Source organism: Haemorhous mexicanus, chromosome 2 (assembly GCF_027477595.1).
Source record: "Haemorhous mexicanus isolate bHaeMex1 chromosome 2, bHaeMex1.pri, whole genome shotgun sequence".
Classification (NCBI taxonomy): Eukaryota; Metazoa; Chordata; class Aves; order Passeriformes; family Fringillidae; genus Haemorhous; species Haemorhous mexicanus.
In genome coordinates, this window is record NC_082342.1 from 58,741,716 (window position 1) to 58,760,918 (window position 19,203).

A 19,203-nucleotide genomic window follows, 5' to 3' on the forward strand; every position below is an offset into this window, starting at 1 on the left:
TTTTGCCACCACCTTAAAACTGTAGAGATAAACATGCTTAAATAATTGCGAAAATATTTCCCATGTTGTAGATATTGCCAATCTCGTGGCGGGGGGTAGAATGTGATTATTGTGGGGACAGGAATGCTGTGTTTACGTGACGTGGAGCTCTCATCTGACCCAAGATCGTCCAGAAGATTTTGATGTCCAGCATCTGCTTTGTACTTGTATAAAACCTTTTAAATGTTTACACAGACGTGCCTACATCTGTGCCTGAAGTTCAGCCCATGAGAGCTGCCTAGTTCCCCAGGCAGGAATGAGACAACTCACAGTAACATTGCTGGGAAGAGGGTGGCTCAGCACTCCTGATATGCTGGCAAGACTCTCAGTAAAATACTAGTGTATTATGTTTTGAAAAAGTGGCTTCTCCCTTGTAATTGTTCATTTTAAAATTAAACACAAGCTTTTCTTGCTCCTGGAATATTCTGCATTATGAGATGCTGCTTGCAGATTAATCTCGCTTTGCTGAATTATTAATACATGTGCTCGTGAATGCTGAATGTTAGGGAGCACTTGTGGCATTAAAATTGTATAGACGGAATAACCCAAATGCAGAGAAGATGCAGCCCTGTGCTGGAAGAATCTGAAAGAACACGACTGCCTGCCTTGGTCAAATTTTGAATTTTATTAATATATTAGACAGTACTAATAGATTTTGCTTGCTATTTGAAGCAAAAAGAATGGTAACTACATCTTTCTTAAAACTAAATTCAAGACTTAGGACAAAATTAATGAGGCACTTTGAAACATGCCTGAGTTTCCTTCATTTTGCTTTTAGCCTGGAACTGTAAGATAGGCTTTCTGCAACATAGCAGCAAATTCTGCCAGTGAACCAGTTCTTCCCAAACTTGTTAGGTGGCAGAAGCTCACAAGCGATGCTCAGCTGACATCCCAGCAACCTGCCTGAAGCTCTCCTCCAGCAGCAGTGTGAGCTTCCTGGGGCTCTGCAGTCTGGACCTGGACTGACTACCTGTACCCAGAGGTGAGGGCAGTGCTCCCACGGGGTGGCAGCGAAAGGACCGACTGTCCTGGAGAATGGTGCTGTTGACTGAGTTGCTGAATTAAGCTTTCATTACATAGGTCTGGTCATTTGTTGAGAGTTAAAATGAGCAATTGCATAGACAGGCAGAGTGAAAGTAGCTCTTTGGAGTGGGAGGAGGTGAATCTGGTCTCAAAGGAATTAATCTAGTTCTCTTCTCCAGGGATGGTTTTTCCACTGTGAATGCAGTGGGGATTTGGGTTTTTCCTTGTATGACCAGATAGCCTTGGGCGAGGTAGAGATACACCAGTCAAACTCCAGCAAACAGCAAAGCACTCAAAGCCATAGACTTTGGAAAGCCATGGGCATTCAGAAAATGTGTTTTTGTTTTTTGTATTTTTCATTCTGATAGAGCTTTCTGTTCTTTTCTGATTGGCTTGGCTCTTTGTTTTATTGACTTCTTAAAGTGTCATCATATCCATTGAATACTTCTGCCAGCTCCTGCTCTGTCACATTCTCCCTGTTATCCTTGGTGATTTAACTTGCTCCCTTATAGATGAATGTCTGCACTTCATCCTTTAAAAAATGCAACTCTAATATAATCTTCTCTTTTATTACATTGATTAGTTTCTGTGGTTTATATGTAGTCTCTTGTTTTTGACAAGTTTGTCTTCAGTAAGGTAACAGAACAGGGACCAGGCAATTCACTGCAAATCATAGATCATTCCTACTTTACAAATTGATTACCAACAAAATGGTTTGAGTGAGGCTGCCTTTGGTTTATCTTAGAAATTTTGCTGCAACACATCATTATCTATGAAGACACAGGCTAATATTCCCTAAAGGTATGTTGCTCACTAATTGGACTCAGAGTATTTACAGGTCCTCAGTATGTTTTGTTACTATGTTTTGTAATTCTTTTGCTATTGTAGATATGGTAGAAGGTTATTCAGATAATTTTTTTTCCCCAGGTATTAAATGAAAGAAAGGGGAGATTATGGGCCTCTGAGAAGCCTGTAAATTAATTTTGTTCTACCTCTGGTGTAAGCATGTTTGCATTCTTGGCAACTAAAAGTCTAACAAATTGTCTCTTTGAGAAGTGGAGGTTCTAAAATCCTAGGCTGTTGTAGTCCTAAGGGAATCTTAAAACACAGGCAGAGACTGGCTAGGAAAAGGAAAGGAAAAATTTGTGTCACTGTTTTAACAATAGACTTCTTTCATGTGGAGGACCTAGATGTCTGTTAATTACTAACTGGCTTGAGGGTTTTGGAATCTGGCCCAAAGTGTTGAAACTCTTAACCATCCACTGGCTGGCATTTTCTCCAAGGTCTACATTTGGAAACTGGTAGTGCAATGAATTTCATCTGTTTATGTAGTAGAGGCGTTTTCAGTTTCAGCCATATTTCTGTCTTCCAGTCTCGGTGATCATTGCCAGCAAAGACTCCAGGCAGCTGTGTGAGCACAGAGAGCAAGGACTGCTTTGGATGTTAGGTTGTGTCAGACCAAGCTGAGCAGCATGTGTTGCCTTTGCTGTGCCACAGCCCCACCACACTGATCAAGACCTAAAACTCTGCCCTCTAATTTTGGGTGATGTGAGTGAATTAGCAAGATCTGAAAGCCTGTGATTATAAGTGCATTTGAAAGGCCCTGAGATTTCTGGAAACCAGGCAGTAGATGTATATGATGAAAGGAATCCAAAATAAATGGATGCCTAAAACCCTTTTTGTCTTCATTTTTCCATGTGAACACAGCAATATATTTATCTGAAATAAATTTTCACTGGTTCTTTCTGAAGTAAGGCTTGTGGCTGTAAAGTATTCTGACCCTTCTGATGGCTCTTTGTGGGTTTGCCTGCAGGGTAAAGTATGCACACAAGCTATTTTCATTACATGAACACGTAGGAGACATTAAGCAATCTGCAAGAATTAATGAATTTGTGGTGTTCCCACTCTAAAGAGATGATCTCTGGGGACCCCTACAACTTCATTTTGACTTTTAAATCCAAGTGTGGAGGCAGCTGCCCTTGTGGTGCCAGCTGATAGAAGGTTGATGAGCTGGTGCTGGTGCTGGTAGCTGTTGTGCAAAGGCAAGAGAGGCAGTGCCTGGTGTAGACTTGGACTTGAACTAATAAAAGCCATCTAAAGGAGGCATAGGGCAACAACCTGAAGTCATTATTGTGTGTGGTGAAACAACCACCTTCAAATAAAACTGAAACACAAAGGTTTCAAATGTACTAAAGGGAATTTGACTAAAACCTTAGAAAACAGGGTAGATGTGTGTTGTGGGGTAGAAGCTCAACAATAGAGCTCTTAATGAGAATATTCGGGACTAAACAGTACTTAGTCACAGTTTCCTGTGGGGAAATTAATTTATTTGAAGAAAATTGTAATTTTTTTAGTTGATTTTTTTCCTTAATCCAGTTCAATGTGCTGCATCAGTGCTTGGTTTGGCTTAACTTTGTAGAGGTGTGAAACCAGCAGTAAGGTGTGAGGAACAGGAGCAGTAAGAATGGGAGGGAGTATTGTCCTATTAATATTTATTTCATTTGGGTTTGTTTATAAGTGTTTTGAAGGGTCAGGGAAGCCTAAGTCCCCTGAACATTTAAAATTGGCACTGTCAAAGGAAGAAACAGTCCAGACGTTCCTGGACTTCTTGGACTGCCCTGTTCCTTTGTGTCATTACTCATGGGACTGGTTAGGATTAAAAAAAAATACAAAAACCCCCAATCAAACAAAACAAACAAACAAACAAAACCCAACGAACCAAAATAAAAACCTAAAAGAAAAACCAAACCGAACAACAACAAAAAACAAACAAACAAACAAACAAACAAACAAACAAACCAAAACCCAAAAACTCCACCAAAACACCAAAACAAACAGACAAACCCCAAAACCCAACCAAATAAAAAACCCAAACAAAACAAAAAAAAAAAAAAACCCAAAAGAACCCACAAAAACTTATTTGGCTCAGCTGTATTTAACTGAATAATTTTTCCCATTTCATTTGCTGTGCAGCCATTTGGTATTTGTGCTTTACTCAGGGAATTGGAGGTGGTCTAGGTGCAAAATGAGCATCTGGAAATCAATGGATTGCTTTCTAATTTTATTGTTGGTGTCATTTATCTCAATTTAAAATGTTTGAGCCAGCTACTTCTACAGTGTGAGGAAAGTGGTAGTATGGACAGAATACTTACCATATCTAGGTTATTTCGGATGGTCTTACCACACAGCAGAGCCTGGACCTCTCTGTGTTCTCCGTTCTGCTGGATCAAAATCTCCTCCTGCCTTTTTGTAGACAATGGAGGCAAATGGGTTTCTCTTGTAAGTGCTTGGCTTTTACTTTGTTGTTACCTTTTTTCCTCGTAAAATTCTTGAACGACTGGAACCAAAGAAGCTGTGTTAAAAATACGTTTGTCATTCTTTCACTAAGTGAATTGTGGGCCCAAATCTTTGTAACCATTTCTTCTTAAGAAAAAAAAAAAAGCCCTTTTTCTGAAGACATTTTCCTCAAGTGACTCCAGTGTATGGATTTGGCATTCCTCTCACAGTAGTGGATACATATGCTATTTGTTACAAAGTAATCACAATTTAGATTACATTTAGGCTGGTATAAAATTTAAAAAAAGCTTTGATAAGATAAAATGCTTCTTGACACATAAATTTAATATGAATTAAAAAAAATAAGCCCACCAAACACTGCTGTTTATCATAGTAAAATGTGTGGAATTGGTTTCTGTCCCATTTGTGTTGAACTGGGTATTTGAGAAGTTGTTTGGTAGCATAATTGCATAATTTGCCTTCACTTAAAGTGAAGAATTGTTTTTAAGAATGAAATTATTTTGTTAACAAATTCATAGCAAGGTGTTACAACCCTTGCATTAACAGGTCAGGATGTGTGGTTGCAACCTGGGTGTAGAAATCAGCAGAAAGGGACAGGATTTTTTTAAAACTCTTATTCCTGCCACATACTGTAGAAATATTTTAAAATTGCACACCCCTACTAAAACGTTTGTGACCAGATGGATTTTTGCCTTTTGTTCTTTTAATATTGTCTGTCTTGATAGAGGTAGTTCTGAAAATTTCACACAATCTACATTTAGTAAGTCCTCCACACTTCTTCTCACTTCTCCAAAAGCTGCACTTTTAGAGGAGGTAAGAGGGGTTTGTTTTTTCTCTGGCTGTTAAATTTTCATGGTGCCCAGCAGGCTGATCCGCCTCCCTCTGCAGTCATGTCATTCCTAGAACTGATGCAAGGGAGGTGATGGCAGTAAGGGCTAGAATTCTCATTTTGAGAGCAATGTGTCCTTAGAGCAACTCGGTAAACTGTGAAACAACATTTTAAGATTATTTTACAGCATAAGTTAAAAACACCCTTTCTGATATCACAGTAATGTTTGTATCTTGCTTTTCCTGCTGCAAGAGACAATAATTAAGATGAAAGAAAGTACTGCTGCATAACTGGATTTTGAAATGTGCAACAGCATATCTTTGGGTGGTCTCTCTTAAAGATCCTGTGTCAATGTGGCACAAAGACACTTGTACAAATTTATACGTACAAATTTATTGTGGCAAAAATACAGTTTGTTTGCTCTTGAGTGTGGGAAGGAAGTTGTGTGCAGCTTTGTAAGTCAAGGCACTGGATACTGGTGAATATGGAGAGGTTAATATGTGGGAAGGGTTCATGTCCAGCAGCTGTAGTGTCCTGAGCATTCAGCTCTTTGTTTTTCCTATTTTCATATGTCAGCAGGGAGGCATGGCTGTATCAGCTTTCCCTCTTCAAGTGTACCTTTTAATTGTGTACTCTCACTTTCTGCAGTCAGACAGCTCTCTTTCACTTCTGCAAATAAGCAAAACTTATTTTCATGGTGGTCATTCACTACCTGTTGCTTTTGGCTACAAGAGAAGCTGTCTGCAATATATGATTTATTTGTTGTTAGAAATAAGCACCAAATTGAACCTTGTAGAGTGGGTGCAGGACTGCATGCTGGTTATAGTCCTCTGTCACAGCAAATATTGTTTATATCATATAGTCCCTGGGAAAAATCTGTGGGGGGTGGGGGGAGGGGTAATTTTTTTTTTTTTTTTTACAAATTAGTTTAAGTAAGTGAGCCAAAAAAGGCTGAATCTTCTAAATAAAAGCTTATTACTTAGAATTTGTGTTGACCTTTGGTCCTACTTATCTGCAGACCATTAATAGGTCTTGTCTTTTACATTACAATCCATGTTTAGGTCTGTATCTGCTGGCAACATCTGTACTGCTCTGTTTGCAAGCATCACACACGGCCTTGGGCAAAATATGGAAGTAAAAGATAAAGTGCTCTAGGTTGAAGGCAGTTTGAATGAGGACAGGTTTGAATGTACTCTGAGGTCAAGCTGGCTTGGTGGTCTTTAGGTTGTGTGTTGGTTGGAAAAGTTTTTCCCTTCAAGAAAGCAACATTAACGTGAGGAGATACACTCCCCTACAATTCTTCAGTGTTCCACCCTTTTGTCAGGGAAGGGAAGATGCTAGCAGAGGATTTGCTGAGATATTCTTAGCTATTTTGGTTGCTTGGGCAGCAGTTAAGTGCTAGTTAAAAATGCACAGCGATGTTATCCATTGTTTTTCCTGCCTTGCTGAACTCCCTCCATGCTGTAAACTGTCTCCTCACCAGGGTTCCTAAAGTTCAGCACAGGTCATCAGGCCATGGGAGAAGACTGCTGCAGACACTTGAGAGACTCAGCAAATCTCCTCTGTGTGTTGTGATGTGCTGCTACATCACTGATACACTTCTAGCTCTACCTACAAGTGTCCCCCGAAGCTGGGGAGTGGCTGGGGATGTGGGAACACGTGGCTGTCTGGAATAGATACAAATACAAAAAGAGGGTTTCAGCAAAGGGAGAGTCACCTCTTGATTTAGAAATGGTTCCAAGGCAGCAGCCAGTACATAGGAATTAGTACAAGTAAGTTTTATAGAGATGATTACAGAAAACTCACTGGATTTTCTTCAGGATTTAAGGCTAATAAGAAGTATAAAACTACCAGGAGCAAAAAGAACAGTGACATTTGTCTGATGGCTGTGCTAAAGTTGTCAACAATAATGCTGAAAATACAGAACTGTTCCATATTTCTGTAGTGAGAATGAAGATGAATATTACAAATAATCACATAACTGTGAACAAATCCATCGTATTACAGCAGTAAATAAAGACTGAAAGAACACTTGAAAATGTATGGAGACTGAGATTTTTTTTTTTTTTTTTATGTCTAATGTAAAACTCCAAAATTTTAAGGGTTGTCATGAAGCAAAATATTCAACATGATTAATAGGAAACAAATTATAAAATGCCTAGTATTTCAGATTATGGGTTTGATGTATTCTGGCTAAGAAACTCAATCTTGAAAATACTACTGTCAATAAGAATATTTTAATTTATATATAATTTTTTGATGTTCAGTCATTGGATGTTTGTTTGCAAAAAAAAAATCCCCAAATGAACACACAGCTGAAAGGAAATGCACAATCCTTTCTGACAGTTTTATCTAGGCCAGGCAGAGTAGAAAGAGGACAAATGATGGCATAGCCTCATGTATTTGATTGAATCAAAGAGCATCTTGGCTGACTCTTTCAAAAGATGGACTCAAAGCTTTGTGAAGTTAATAACCATGGGAAGAGTCTGAGTATGCCTTCAAAGATGAAGACCAGTATCTGAAAATACTTCAAGGTGTCAAAACTCATGGGCAACAGGCAGTGGACAAGACACTCCCAGTAGATAAATGGTAGCCAAGAGATGACAGGGGTTGAAAACACTGAATGCAGAGTGGGAGATTTCTTTTGCAGTATTAATGATCTCACTTCCATAACACAATCAGGTTTAATTTGAAGACGTTTTTTAATTGAAGTCAGTACTGGTTGTAGGTGTCAGAAAACTGTATATGTACACTTCATGTAGGTGGTGGTGAAGAAGTAAATTCTGAGTTTGTTGAAGTGATTTAATCACATACCTATGCATGAATAAAATGAAGAGTCTTCAGAAAGCACATGTTTGCAAATGCAGGAATCACAGATTCAGAGAGCAGAAAGTAAAAGAGAATATGAAGTTTCAGAAAAGAAAAAAACCCCATAACATTGAAAGTGGTAACCAATTAACTGTTGCATTATGTTATTAATGGGTTTCACAGATTCTCCAGCACTTGAAATTAGTGTCAAGATACAAAATCTTTTAAAAAGCTGCTCTTGTTCAAGAATCTGTTAAGCTTTGGGGAACCAGAGTAAATATTTGAATTTTTAAAACTCCTTTGCTGATAATAACAACATTCATTTATTGTTTTGAGAAGAACAAAAAAATCTATTTCAAACTTATTTTAAATCCAAATAAGGTCTTATTTCGTAAGTGTAGGAATCATTCAAACTTTCTTTAGTTTTGAAAGAAAAGCCAGTCTGTGTAAACTGTCACAGTGTCATACAGTTTATTACTTTTGAACTTCTGTGTCATCTGTTTTTAGGGTTTTTTTAAATTGAAAAACATAAAAATAGGTAATGTTGTTGTTGGCTAAAGGACAAGGTATTAAATAGCTTAGGTTCACATCTTTGGTTACCTGGCTGCCATGCAGCTCTCTGGATACGGGCCTTTGTGTGCTGGAATATTTCAATGGAAGTTCTTATGCTTGTGAAAGTAATTTCATCCCATGATGACAGCTAAGGGAGACTGTCTTGCTGTGGTCATGGAAAGTTGAACTGATACGACTCTTGCTGGGTGACCTTCTCACGGGGTTCTGCCTGCTCTCAGAAAACAAGCCATTTCTTTTCAGTGGTACTTGGGTGGAAACTCCAAAATTTGCAACAATGCCAGACATAATTTTGTGTCCTTATGAGCACTGCAGTTCTGAAAGAAACAGTTTTCAGACTTTTCTGTCTGAATTCTGCTATTGGGCCTACAGCTCTCATAAATTCAAGGTGCTGCATGCAAATATATTAGAAAACATGTTCTGCAGGTGATCAGGCTCAGATAGCATCTAGCTAAAAATATTTTTTTGCAAAGATAATAGATAACTTCTTATGTCTGGGCTGCTACAGCTTGAGACTTTTTTCATTTGAGAGGCATAGACCTTGTTTATTTTCAGTGCTAAGCATGACTTTTATAAATGGACAGTAGCAGCCTTTTACCCTTCAGAGGTGTAGATTTTGATGGCAGATAAATTTATTTTGCAAATGCACACTGCCAAAGCACATGCAGAGAAGAAAATTATCAATTGCTTCTGTGGGAAGGGAGCAGGTATGTGACAAAGCCCGAGGAAGCTGGTTTCTTACACTGTTTTCAGAGGGTGTGACAAAGTTTGTGAGTTTAGATCTGTGTGCTGTGTGATGTTGAAGCTGTCAGATTTCTTTAGGAGATGTCTTGAGGAATGATGTTTGCCAAGAAGATTTCCATGAGTATATTTGACCTGTTACAACCTATATATCTAGAGCTTGCCATTTATGTCATGTGGTGAGTGGTTTTCTTCCAGGTATCCAGAGCCTGTCAGGGATCTCCGCTGTTGAGCCTACACAGAAATGGAGTTGAATCAAAGCACACCCAGGTGCCAGAGCTGCTCTCCCTCCAAAACAGAAATTGTCTAGAAGATGAATACACTGCTCATGTTGGTCCTTGTTCAGAACAGTCTTGGCTAAAAGATGCCAGTCTGCAGCATGCCTGCTGCCATTTAAGGACTGCAAGGCATAACCCTGGTTTATTAATTAAAACAAAAGGAACTCAACCCTTAATTGGACACTTTGTAGTTGTATGTGTCTGACATAATAATTAATTTGTAATGTCAGTTGTTGGGCAACACGGATGGGGGGAACAGCAGATGGCTTTTTAGTTGTGTGGGAATGTGCATGGACACATTTTCCCCATTGGGGACTTCAAAGAATACCCTACAGGTTAATTTGCTCAATATAGTCAACTTTTGGCCAGAATGGACTGCAGAGGTCTTTAAGAAGGCACTGGAGGTTCCTTCCTGGGACCAGAAAAATATGTGAGACAGGGGCTAAATGTGACTACAGGAACTGTTCACTGCCTAACAGGAAGATAAAACTGAAGTGATGGTAAAATACTTACTGTGGGACAGAGAAGTGGAAACATCCTGTGTTACATCAACTGGCCATGTATCTGTTTGCAATCTGACAAGTGATGAATATACTTAATTGTTTGTCAGGAGGAATGACTTTGGGGTACTTGTGAAGACAATCTCTCCTTGTGCAGCTTGAGCTTGATGAGTTCTCAAGGTTCCCTATCCTTTTTCAATATGTTAAACCAATGCCATTGCAAGACAAAACTGGTAAAGAGCAAAATGTGGGAAGATGTGGGTTTTCTTTCTCAAGGGGAGCAGTATTGGCACCAGAGATTTTCTTGTGTGACTTTAGGCAAGTCAATTTAGGGCAACACTTGCTTAAGTATAACAGCTGTTTTTCAAGAATTATAGTAATGCTTGGGTTTCATTATTTGACACTGGGAAAAACTGTAGTTCTTCATCTAAAAGCAGCAGTTTAGACTCTTAGCCTAGTATTACTCTGGTTTTGTTTCGACTGTTCTGCTTTAGTAGAATTCTTAACCTTTATGAGAAGAGACTCAGAAGTTTGTTGTGTCTGTGGGCATGGTTTCTGGAGACCTGCATCACACAAACTTCCAGACTGTGATCCCAGTCTGCAGGAAAAGGACACAAGTAAGCTGGGTTTTGCCTGCTGTGTTTGTTTGGGTTCCATCACTGTAGTGTCAAAGCACCTTATGGTGCTTTGAATGCATAAATTTTTCAGTGGGGAGACTAAGTGGCTTTTCCAAGACCACATAGTGTGACATAAATAGGAGCTGACACTTCTTATATCTGAACTCATCTTCATGGGTATAACACCATGCCTCTGTATGGGACTTTCTGGTAGTACTTGTTCTTTTGTCTTGGGGTGACTACTTGAAAAACACAATGGTTCTGCAGGTAAATCCTGGCTTTGCTGCCCTGAAGAAGGAACTAACTGGAATGCAATAAATTGATGCTGGAGATTGTCTTGTTTGGTCCCTCATCCGCAGGAAATAACAGTCTCTGAGCTGTCTTGGCTGCTCAGTCTTGAAAGTCAGAAGCAATCTAGAGCAATCTGTTGTATCTGAGTATGCAGAAGTGATTTAAGAATCCCCCTGGAAGGGGAATAGTGCTCCTTTGGGATCTTTAAAGTGAAAGGTGTGTAACTATTCTTCATGGTGATTTTGGATGATGCTTCAGGAAACCTCAAAGGTGCTGATTGCCAGAAGCAGAAGAAGAGCAGAGTAGTCCTTCCTATGGCGTATGTTTCTTTTTCTACTTTGCTCTTGGTGTCAGCCCCTCTTAGAGATGGGATTTTATGGAGCCTTGTCTGATCCAGAATGATGATTCCTATCTCCTGGTATTCTTTAACAGTATATTTTGGAGTGCACACCTTTGGGTGTTTGCTTGGTGTCACCTCACTTTCCTCATACTAAATTGGGTGTTACAGTGAGTGCCTCACAGGAGCATTTAACTTGTGTTTTAAATTTAACTTAATTTTGTTTGTCTGCAAGTCATCTGGAAAGTATCTAATGAAAAATGCTGTAGCCTTCTGTAGTAGTGGTCAGTAGAGGAAAAGTCTTGAATCCCAAAGTGCCTTCCAGCTTGTCAGAAACAGTCACACATTGTGTTTCAAGAAATTATAGGCATCAAAGGGCAGTGTATCTGCCCAACATTTTCACAGCATATCACCATTGCTGAAGTGAATATGCAATAACTTTCAGCTTTCAGCTTCAAGCACTCTGAGGAGATTTAAAGCTCTGTTGTCTTTGACCAGCAAGGAAGTTGTAGGGAACATCAATAGAGCTTTTTGGTTAGTGAGCCTGGTGGAAGGGGATGTCTTAACCTGCAGTACCCTGTTCTGCTTAACATTAAGAAAAGTGCTTGATGAAGTTGTATGGAGATCAGTAATTCAATACTTTCAAGGAGACTAAACACTATTAATATTGTTTGACTGTTTCAGAAATGGGAGATCACAGATTAATTCTTTTATACACTTAAAATTCAATTCCATGAAGAAAAGTGTTTTTAATGTGCTGCTATGGAAACTGCAAGATTGGCACACGTGATGAGCGGTTTTAGGTCTTCAGCGAAGCCCTTTTTGTTGCACCTCTTGAAATGATCTTTCCTCTTCCTATTTTTAATTCTGTGAATGGACCTTAAAGAAACAAACAAACATGCATGGCCACTGAGGTGATTGACTGTACAGAACTGGGATAGAAGCAGTTTGGAGAGGTGAAAGCTTTAATTTTTATTAAAAAATACCTGCTTGGCTCTTCAGGCAGTCACAGATTTTGGGGGGCTAGTTTCTCTTTGCATGAGTCTGCAGGTAAAAAGCCTGATGTGGTCATCAGGCTGTGTTCCTCCACTCATAAAAGTGGGAGTGCAGGTGTAGTTCTTATTTGTGTTTTATGTTGGGACACAGTAGATAAGGGGCACAATTAACATTTTATAAGTCACTTTAGGGCAGACATAAAATTTTAATGTGTTATATTTTTCAGCTGTTGGGCTGTAGTAACCTTCTGTTTAGACACAATGCACTTGGGAGTGGGAATGCTCAAGGAAAGGGATTAATTTTAGTTGACTTTCTCTAATGATGGAGCTGGATGCCTTTAAAATGAGTTAACTTTTAAATACACTGGCCTGTACACAAAGTATTAATATACAAAAGTTTCTTGTAGAAAGGCCAGTGCTTGGTTTCTGTAGTGATTGTACATATGAATAACACATTCAGTAAAATTTCATTAGCAGTTTATAAGAGCTATTGCAGATCTTAAAAACCCCCAAAACCCCAACGAAACCAAACATCATCTTAGCAACTGTATTTGCATTAAATAAATCAGGAGGGAAAAGGCCGTATGTCCTGAAAAGCGCTAGAGGGAGCTAGGAGGAAGAAGAGGGGAACATAATCGTTGAAGACATGTCTGCATTTTTAGGAGTAGCTTATATAAAGCATCCATTTAAATCCTTCCACTCACTTCAGCTAAAATGCAGCTACAGGTCAGCCACTGCATCTTGCTGCTCTCTGTTTTCCACACTTCACTGAAGGAATATCAATTTTCTAGTCCCGAGAGAGGCCAGAAGCTTTGCTGCTTTTTACATGGCTGTGGGGAAAACCACCTGCCCCTCCGTAGACTGTACCCCCTTTTTTTGGCCTTTTTTTGTATTTGGATGAGCAGCCAAATGTTAATTTGCATTTTGGTGCTGGTAGCTGTTTCGGGGGGACTGGTATACAGGCTCAGTTCCAAGCTTGTGTCCCTTTGAGATTACACAGAGAGAAAGTGTGTGTGTTGTGTGTCTGTGTTTGGGATCTGCTCCACGAAGAAGATTTCATTTGCATTAATCTGAAGTGGCGACAGTGCTCTTGCAGGGATCTGAAGAAACTGAGTGTCTGTGGACTCACAGAATAACACAGAAATATGAAGTTACTGTAAAGCATCCTATTTTTGAGGTTTTAGAAGTGTTGTTGGGCACTTTTTATATTGCTCTACCGTAAAGCTAAATGCTTTGAGTTACAGTGTAACAGCTTTACTCTGTAGATTATATAAGTTACTTGTTTTTAGTTCCTCTCCACCCCAATAAACTGCCAAACTATCAAAATGTTGATATCTTGGGATTTGTAAGAATAGCATGAAATCCTGTGGGGGATGTTCTTTGTTCCAGGTTTTGGAGGGTGGGGGAATCTTTTTAGTATGCTAAAGCTTCTCCTCTTGATATTCAGCATTACACAACTAAACCTGTTGCTGTGGAGAACTGAGTATTGATGGCCTGGGGCATTGAGCAATTTGGGGGGAAGGAAGGATGTTGTTGTTGTTATTATTATTAGAGGCTGCTTAGGGCTTTGGAATGCTGGAAGTAATCTGAGAGGAGGTAGACAGACTTGAATGGATGATTAAATAAGGAGAATTAATATATATATGTGGTGTGTTTTTCATCTGCTGCTGCCATTTATTGCAATTTCACTCACTGTTGAAGTTCCCTAATTTCTCTTTTCCACATTAGAAGATGAATGGTAAGGGCAGGAAAAATCAACTGGGGTTTTCTTCCTTTGGTCTTTATTAGATGGAATGATTTTAAGTTATGAAAGCGAGGACAAACATTTCTCAAAAGTACTTTAACCATGCCTTAGCCTGAGGACTCTGCCCTCTTTAAAGGAAACAAATATAATGAAATTTAAATATGTGGAAGCTGGAGTACTTTAGCAGTGCAAATTTTTTTTCCATGTACTTTAGGACTGTAAAGATCTTTTGTCTATTTATAATTACATCATTTGAGATTTTAAATGGCTACAAATTAAGAATTGAAGAAAACATATTTTGGAAATATTTAATAACCTCTTGGCAACAAAAACCCCCAACAAACAGATAAGAGCACCGAGTAATTATGGCTTAATTCCTATTGAATGGTTCAGGGCCTTTTCCTGTCATCTGAGAATTAACTCTACTTAAGATGAAACAGAGTATTGGAATAGCAGAGAATCTTTTTTTCCCCTGCCCCTTTAGCTACCTTGTTTTGTGCAGTTTCTTCTGCTGCAATGCAGGAATGGAGGCAGGTGGGTTTCTTGCTCTCCAGCTCTCCAGAGGGCTCCTATTAAAGCCCTAGAAGATTTCCTCAGGTAGAAGATGGGAAAAGTTGAACTGTAATTGAGTTCAAATTCAATTTATTGCTCTGAATCAGGAAAACAGGCATATTTAGTCTGAAACAAAGGATAGTTACTTTGTAGATAAATTTCTTATGCTTCCAAAAAGCTGGGATACACAGAATGGTCTGTGAATATTTTATGGAGCACAGTGATACACAAATTACCCCCACTGGGTCTCCTTATGTGCAACTAAAACACATTTGTTGTGATATTTCAATCTTTTTTTGCGATAGTTTGATTTTCAGGGTAACACCTACCACTGTTGAACTCCATGGTACAACAAAAAGTTGTACCCGTTGAAGGGATGGTGGATTTATGATAGAAAAGATAAAATTTTTCTTGGGACAGGTCGAGGAAATAAGTTTCTCTCTTAAAAACACACAGGGTTTTTAAACAGTGATGCACTTGGATTGTTGTGCTGCCTCAGGAAAAGCCAGTGCTGTCAGCAGAAGCCCAAGGGTAGAGTGTTTATTGTTTGACTTTCACAGTTTATCCAAAGGCTGAGGTATCCGATAAAAAAGAAAGGGCCAATGCCAGAGTGGGGGTAAGGTCTCACAAGGCTCAGCTCCCCTTCCCTTCCCCACCCAGCTGGGACAGAGCAGGGCACCCACATAGAGGTGCCCAGTGCCAGTTTTTCTCCCCAAGTCCTTCTTGCCGCAACATATCTGTGCAGGTTGTTCGTGTGCCTCCTGAGCTTGGTGGGTGGCTCATCCTATTCAGGGCTTGGTGTCCACAGTGTCCCTTGCTGAGCTCTCTGTGGAGGTGTCCTGGAGAGGAAACCTGGTCAGTGGTGGCTAATGTGAAGGCTTTTATTCGGTGTTGGAAGACTATTTCACAAGGGGTTTGGAGCAGAAATTGCCACTTGGTGTCACTTGTTGCAGTTCTTTCTGGTGCAGTGGGAGCAGCACTAATTAATGCCTGTTCCCAGTGCTGTTCAGGGCAGTCCGAAAACACAGGGCTGCCGTATCTTGATGATCTGGTAGGTAAAGTGTGAGCAGAAATGGTGACGTGCTTTACTGGTAAGCACGTTGAGAGTGCAAATCTGCTGATCTAAGGTTGGCTTGGTGCCTCCTGTGCAAAGGCAGGAGCAAATGCAGGGAGGTTAAGGGAGCAGAGGTGGCTTCTGCCTCTGAGCCCAGGAGTGACAGGTGAGTGGCTCTTCAAAGTGAGGATTTGGGATATTCCTGTGTGTTTCAGTTCGGAGCTGGCATTGCAAACAAAGGCTGGTAGCCCTTTAAAAGGTGCCTGTTTCATCTGTATTCCTCAGAAATTAGGTTTCTCATGCACTTTTGGCTGCCTGTAATGTAGAGCCATGAATAGGTACTGCAGGTGAGCCTTAAATCAAGGTCTGATGCAACTGTAGCGCTGCTAACTCTGAGATCAGCTCCCCAAGCAAATGTAGCAGAGCAAATGATTTTTAATAATGTAGGACTTCAGCTAGGCTATGCCCTGAGGAAGAAGTGATGGGAGGTAAAGTTTTCCCCCCAAGCTGGAGAGCTTGGCAGAAAGACATGCTGGGCACACATCCCAGCTGGGACTCAGCCAAGATCCAGATGAAGATACATTTTGAATCCCACCTTGAAGAACCTATAGTAAAGCATCCTTCTTTCCCTGCTCTTAACAGCTGGGGGCAGAGGGGACAGCACTTGCCATTCCTTTTGGGAATGTGTGGCGCTTGCCAAACAATAGTTGCCGAGAGAGAAAAGTGAATCACTAAAAATTCCTTTAATTACATTTTCCTGTATTTGTACGCTTGATAATAGCTGGTAGTACTTGTTTCAGAATACTTTATGATTTTTTCCCCATCACATTAGCCTTTGAAAAAATACTTTGGGCTAATGTTTTTCTTCATCAGGATTTAAATTTTGCTCAAAGTATACTACAGATGTGTGGGTTTTTTATCCCCTCAAGTATTATTGTGGAAAAGTATTTGGATCTTTGTGTGTAATATGTAGTCAGGCAGGAAGCAGCTTATGTGCAGCTTTTCTGGACAGGACTTTGCCGAAAGATGTGGTGTGTGAGCATGTTGATTTTTTTATTATCTTGTAACAACAACCCGCTGTTGGGCTCCCTTATTTGCATTCCTAGGAGGACGGCAAGGTGAATAATTTAATTCCAGCAGCCTACGCCACGTGATGGTGCGAGGACCCGTCAGCGATGCCTCCCCCGGCACCGACAGACTTTGGAGAGGAATGGAAACTTACAGAAGTGATGCGAAATTGTCGCATGTCCTCCCTTAACCCTGGGGAAATCTCTCGGCGGAGTGATCACTTCATCCTTTGCTTTTCCACGCGTTCCTCTGACGTGGAGTTTGGGGGGTGTGTGTGTGTGAGCCTGTGAGCAAGACGAGCGAGGGAGTGGGAAGCGGGGAGGGCAGTGGGGGGAAAACGCACACCCAGGCACAGAGCTCGTCGGAGCAGGAACAGCGAGGAGCCGGGAGTCCAGCCGCAGGCAGCGGGGAGTGGAAATTTACAGCTGCTTGTGAGCGCCTGTGCATGTCCAAGTGATCCTTTCTGCTCACGCTTTTCCAGAGGCTGACGGCCGCCCGGCAGGAGAGGAGCGGGAGGCCGAATCGCGGGATCCCCGGGCTCTGCCACTTGTCCGCGACCGGCGGGGGGAATAAAGCGGAATTAAATGGAAGATCACTGAAGGCGGCTGCTGGCGGCGCGGGCTGCAGGGAGGCGGCAGAGCTGTCTTCAGCACCTGGCCATGGGGCTGCGCTCGGCTGCCTAGGAGCCCCCAGCTTCCCACTCACGGTAAGTGTCAGCCGAGGTGATGTCCTCCGAGCCACGGAAAGTTGAGGGATTTAATGAAACTTTCCTTTTTTTCCAGCTAGCACCAGCCATTTGGTAACAAACCGCTTGCCTGCTTGTTCCCGATAGTTAGGCTGGTAGCTTTTTATAGCTTTGTAAACTGTGTTACCAGGAGTGGCTCTTTAACGCAGGCAACCCTAAACAATGCTCCTCCTGTTACATAAGGCGCTGGCTCTGCGACCAAGCACTCCGTGTCCATGGAATATCTCTGGAAATGGCTTTATTTACAGTGTGGTTTCCAAAAATAAAATATCTGCAATATATCATTTCTCCTGCTCCTCTCCGCGGGCTGCCTGCAGCTGCGGACTGGCTCTTGAGATGCAGAGGAATGAGAGCGTGGCCACTTGCATAAGGCAGGGGGAAGGAAGGCGATGAAGGGAAGATGAGCGCGCGTGTGAATTGCCCCAAGGAACAGCCGATGTAGATGTCCCAGCTCCTCGTTTGCAGCCGATAGGTCCTGTCCACTTGAATTACTTACTCTGTGCCGTGGGCGATTCATAAAGTCTTTATCAGGCAGAACTAGAATGGAGCTTAAGGGAAGTTGGGGTCTTTCTTAAGAGCAAAGGCTCTTTCTTGGGCTAATATTATGAGTGAAGTGAAATTACTGCTATAGAGAATTATTTTAATCCATTACAAAGCTATTGAAAGTAACACAGCAGACTTGCTACGGACTTGATCAAGTGAATGCTGTGTAGAGAGGTAAGTTTTGTAATATTGGACCAAATACAAAAATAGTATCCATCTTCCTCACTAATGAATTTAGAGGAAGTCCTATTCCCTCTTGGCTGCTGCTTGTGTTATTTAAATTATGTTACCAGTTTCCATTATTTCTACAGATACTATTCCTACTAGAAATGGATATTTAACTTGGTTTTCCTTTTACTTAAGTAAATGAAAGGCTGTTAAGGGCTCTTCTGTTAGAATTGTGTGTACTTCAGAGACGTTTGTTAAGAGAGCTCTTTCTGCATGACTGAGTTTGTGGGAGTTTTGCTATGGACTACAGTTAGGCATGGAATTGAATTCTTAATCTTTTAGGCTTTAAAGGTCTCTGTGGTAGCAAATGCAAATTGGGATTCCAAATATTCTTGACTCATCAATCCTGCAAATTTGGTGGCTGTAAAACCTCTGGTATATATCTAGTTTTATTGAATGTGAAGTAATAACCTACCACTTCTAGCTAGTTCATTAGCATGATTGGGAGAACCTATGTAATCCTGTGATACAGATAAATGATGGTGGTGTGAGTGGGGTGCCACAGGATGCCATTTCTGCATGGGTGAGAGTCTGAATGTTACCTGGCATGGCAGTGTGCAAATGCTGTTTTGTAAAACAACAATAACAACAACAACAACAGCAACAATAGTAATAGTAATGATGATGATGATGATGATGATGATGATGATGATGATGTATGTGAAAACATAAGACTTCCAATAGAAGGACACAAGGTAGCATAATGTCCTTAACTTCAATTCTGTTCTCTGTACCCTACTCATGATAGATTTAGATTAGGTATTAAAAAGGAATTTTTTATGGTGAGGGTGGTGAGACTGGGACAGGATGCTGAGAGAAGTTGTGAACGCTCCATCCCTGGAAATGTTCAAGGCCAGGTTGGATGGGGCTCTCTGCAGCCTGGTCTAGTGGAAGGTGTCTTTGCCCATGGCAGGGGGCTTTGAACCAGATGATCGTTATGGTTC

At 40.7% G+C, this 19,203-nt stretch overlaps 1 protein-coding gene across 4 annotated transcripts in view; it reads left to right on the forward strand.

Annotated features, from left to right (window-relative positions):
- The first annotated feature begins 16,851 nt into the window (after positions 1-16,851).
- Positions 16,852-19,203, forward strand: part of CAB39L (calcium binding protein 39 like) — a 43,908-nt gene continuing 41,556 nt past the window's right edge. Inside the window, exons 1-2 of one of the 4 annotated variants that reach the window (XM_059839007.1) lie at positions 16,852-17,011; positions 17,225-17,449. The gene's annotated coding sequence lies outside the window, so the exon portion shown is untranslated. Of the gene's footprint in view, positions 17,012-17,072; positions 17,450-18,007; positions 18,206-19,203 lie in introns of those variants that run through there. The other 3 variants (XM_059839008.1, XM_059839006.1, XM_059839009.1) reach the window with 3 other exon arrangements.